The 4,243-nt window shown below is 37.8% G+C and overlaps 1 non-coding gene across 1 annotated transcript; it reads right to left on the bottom strand.

The window, feature by feature from the left end:
- Nucleotides 1-2,646: 2,646 nt before the first annotated feature.
- LOC127186139 (U6 spliceosomal RNA) lies at nt 2,647-2,752 on the bottom strand. The gene has a single exon (XR_007830368.1). It is a non-coding gene; the product is annotated as a U6 spliceosomal RNA (small nuclear RNA).
- Between the last annotated feature and the right edge of the window lie 1,491 nt (nt 2,753-4,243).

The raw sequence follows: 4,243 nt of genomic DNA, 5'->3' as shown, positions 1-4,243 counted from the left end.
TGGGACAGAGGTGGGTTATCACCCCATATACCCCATATACCTTATATACTTGTACTAATAATTTTCAAAGCTAAAATTTGTCAAGTGTTAAAACAGGCACTGTGCTACAGCCCTCTACGATCTACTATATTTAATCCTCACAACAATGCTACCAACAGGAATTGGGGGAAGAAGCTGAGACTTAGAAAGACTGAATAATTCATGTACAACAAGAGTTTCTCCAATCTCTAATTGGCTCCCAACCCTTTGAATCAGTTCTCTTTAGAGTAATTCCCCTGTGACCCCTGTGGCAGTATGCTGGGGAACAATCCAGGGAGACTGAATAGCCATAAACTCCTTGATTCCCTAGAGAAGTTGTCCAACTGAACTTTACTGAAGAAATGAAAATTAAAGATTGAAACAAGCCTCAGCAAGGGTCTATGCAAACTTACATATAGGATACAAAAGATTTTTCACAAAGTCTATCTTCTAGATCTGTTTATGTTCCATTGTACAGGCAACAGAGTCATTAACAGTAGAACAGCCTTAAGAAAAGGTGGCTGCAGCAAACCATTCACTTAAGGCGAAGCAATACCCTTGTTTGCTTATGACCTAAGGCAGCCCAGGGCAGAGGAAGAAGAGTTTGGAGACAAGTATCAACCAGAACTGGAAATGGGGAAAGGGGTCATTCTCGAAGCAATACCGTTTGAGTGAATTCAAAAGCATGTGATCTGGACTCCAAGAGAGAATATGGTCATGGAAATTATTACCCAGACAGTGCTTTTCTATTAAGCCCCTGTCAACAGGAACCAATGGCAAAGTTCTCACAGGGCTTCCATTATCCTGGCCATGGGAGTGTCCTTTAGTCACTTAGATCTTAGATGAACTTTAAGCCTTTGTGATGTCCTTGTTTGCTTAATGCCAGATAATAGCCATTGGTGTGCTAATAAATCTCCTTTATGCACAACTTGACCTCTGAACTTCTAAGGGGTGGGATGGGAATCAGCCTATGAGAGAGGAGATGGCTCTAGAACTCAGAGTGGGATCATGAACAAACAAAAGGCATCCTTGGAAGAGAATTGGCCCTTTGCATTTCATCTGCCTCAGACCTAAATTTGAACCACTGACCATACTTATTTGCCTTTTTCCGATCTCATAAATTGTGCTCTGCATTTCATAATCTTGTCTGCTCTGTTGAAATTTACCAGCTCACAAAACAAAAAAGCACTCGAGGATGGTTGAGATTCGTCTGCTGCTATCTAAACTCTGAAAAATTCATAGCTCTGTCCAAACTCAAGATCTGCCAATGTAAGTGATAAAGGGAAAGTGACTTCCATGGTAATGTGCTTTATTTCACAAGAGAGAAGAAATGTTAGAATTAAATCCCTCAACCGGCATTTCACACTGTGCAGAACTTTGGTTTTCAAATGTCTCAGTTGAGAGGGTATGGTGAGGAAGGGGGTGGAGATAATCGTTACCGATTTCACAGTTTTCCCTAAGGCCTGCCTGTTTGAACAAATATTTAGCAGTGACGTAGAAAGAAAACATCCCTGAGTCAATATTTTTAGTCAAAGTCCCATTACCATCTGTTAATTGAACAGTAATTTTCAGATTTTCTATAAATCATGAGCTCCTTGGATGACATATTTATTCATGGAAAGAAAAATATAGCCAGATGATAGGTAATTTGGTTTTTTCACTCTCTTGATTCAATTTTATTTCTTATTGCCAGTTCTCATGCACATCCAAGCTATATACAGCTTATGAAGCACTGCCAAGATACTAAGAATTACTGGATTCTCCAGCACATGGTTATTACCTAGGATATAGAGGGGCCATAATAAAAGGAAATCAGACACCAATATTTGGGGGGAGGTGTTGGAGAAACTCTACCTGAACCTTAAACTTTAAATAAAACAGCTAAGAATGTGTCATGAATCTGAATTGGATGTAAAATGTAAGGCTATAAAACCTTTAGAAAACAAAAAATAATATGATAACCTAAACTTGAACAAATTACATGGTTTTGGATTTTGTTGTTGTTAGTTTGTTTGTTTGTTTTTGATTTCTGAAAGGCCATCTTAAGAATTTTAAAAAGCTACATCCAACAACAGTCTTGTACCAAGAATACAAATACACACATGCACGCACACACGCAATGTGTATATATGCTAAAAAAAAAAAAAAGTCAATTTTTTTCAAGGCAGTGTTTCATTGTTTAGCCTAGGTTTTCATGGACTCACTTTGTAGACCAGGCTGCCCTCGAACTCACAGAGATCTGTCTGCCTCTACTTCCCTTAGTGCTGGGATTACAGGTATGTGCCACCATGCCCAGCGAACAAGTCAATTTTTGCAAAAGATTTAACCCATATGTCACAAAAAAAGATATGTGATTGACAACTAATCATAGGAAAATTTTCTTGACATTATTAGCCTTTGGTGAAATACAAATTATTATCACCAAGAAAAAATACTGACAATATCAAATATTGAGAAGGATGTGTGGCAACTAGACCTTCCTCATGTTTCTTTTTTTTTTTAAATTTTATTAATTTATTCAGATTACAGCTCAATTGTTATTCCATCCCTTGTATCCTCCCGTTCTTCCCTCCATCCCCCTTTCACCCTATTCCCATCCCCTAGGTCTAAGACCAAGGGGGACCTCCTAAAAATATGGAAAGCTTCACGAATTTGCGTGTCATCCTTGCTCAGGGCCATGCTAATCTTCTCTGTATTGTTCCAATTTTAGTATATGTGCTGCCGAAGCGAGCACTTCCTTGTGTTTCTTATGACACTGATGGTTTCTTCCAAAGTTAAGCTTCTATCTACTGTGTGATGAAGCCATTCTCTTATAAGTGTTGTTCTAGATAAATAATATTTATATTCTTACTAAAATCTACACATAGGTGTTTGCAGAAGATCTATTGATAAGCTCATTGATATCTTGATACAACTGAAATGTTCCTTAATGGAAGAAATTAAGAAATAAACTGATATATCCCCACAATGAGACACTGCTTAACAATAAAAAGGAGCACTGTAGTGACAGTACAATAATATGGATAAATTATAAATCTTGAAAATGTTATGCTGATTGAAAGAAGCCAGTCTCTGACTCTGACATGAACTCTGGTGCCCCATTTCTGACCACTTCCCCATGGTGAGGAGGCCTGATGCCGCTCAGAGAAAGGATAAGCAGGCTACCAAGATGAGACTTGATAGCCTATGACCATATAGTGAGGGAGGAGGTCCCCCTTGGTCATAGACCTAGGGGAGGGGAATAGGGTGAAAGCGGGAGGGAGGGAGGGAGGAACTGGAGGATACAAGGGATGGCATAACAATTGAGTTGTAATCTGAATAAATTAATAAAATTAAAATAAAATAAAACAAAACAAAATAAAGAAAAAAAAAAAGAAAGAAGTCAGTCTCAAAAGATTATAAACTGCATGGTTCTGTTTGTATTATGCTATGGAAACTGTTCTGTGCTCCGATTACAGTGATCATTACCCAATCTGGACAATTCACACAAGAATAGTGAGGTACTTCAATAGTCTACTCTTACATTTAGAGAGGCCTTAAAATTCACGCGTACAGAACAAAGTTAAGTTTGTGATATACTGATTTTCAGTTTGTAATCCAGAATAGAACACATCAGGATGGAGAGGTTTTTCAGTGGCTAAGAGCACATACGATTCTTAAAAAGGTCCCAACTTTGGTTCCCAGAACCCACAGCAGTCAATTCAAGGAAGATCCACTGCCTCCTTTTGAACTTCATAGGGGCCTGCATACATGCGCATGAACACATGCTCACATACAAAAACACGAGTCTGTCTCTCTCCCCAAGACATATACACAAATACATAATTAAAAATTAAATAAATCATCAGAGATCACATACCTTAATTTAAACAAAAATTAAAATGTATGAGTATTGCTTTTCCATTTGCTAATGAGGATACCAGAATCCACATCTCTTGGAATGATTTTTGCTATTTCTGTGTTATAATATGAGAAATAACCTTTCAAATACTAAGCTAATTTTGTGTGATGGTGTTTGACAGCAGAGCACAATTAAAAAAAAAAACTCCAAGTTCAGAATGCTTTAAATAGTAAAGACATTTACTGCTTTACATTGCAAGGGGGCTCGATGGTAGGAACGGTTATAAGGTTGACTAGTGTTGAAATTTAATAAGGTCATGAATGAGTAAGCTTCATACTCTCCTTCTAAAACTGCCAATCATAGCCTCGTTCTAAGGTTGCTCCC

The sequence above is a fragment of the Acomys russatus genome, chromosome X (genome assembly GCF_903995435.1).
Source record: "Acomys russatus chromosome X, mAcoRus1.1, whole genome shotgun sequence".
In the NCBI taxonomy this organism is placed as follows: domain Eukaryota; kingdom Metazoa; phylum Chordata; class Mammalia; order Rodentia; family Muridae; genus Acomys; species Acomys russatus.
This window is presented reverse-complemented; position numbering and strand designations above follow the sequence as displayed.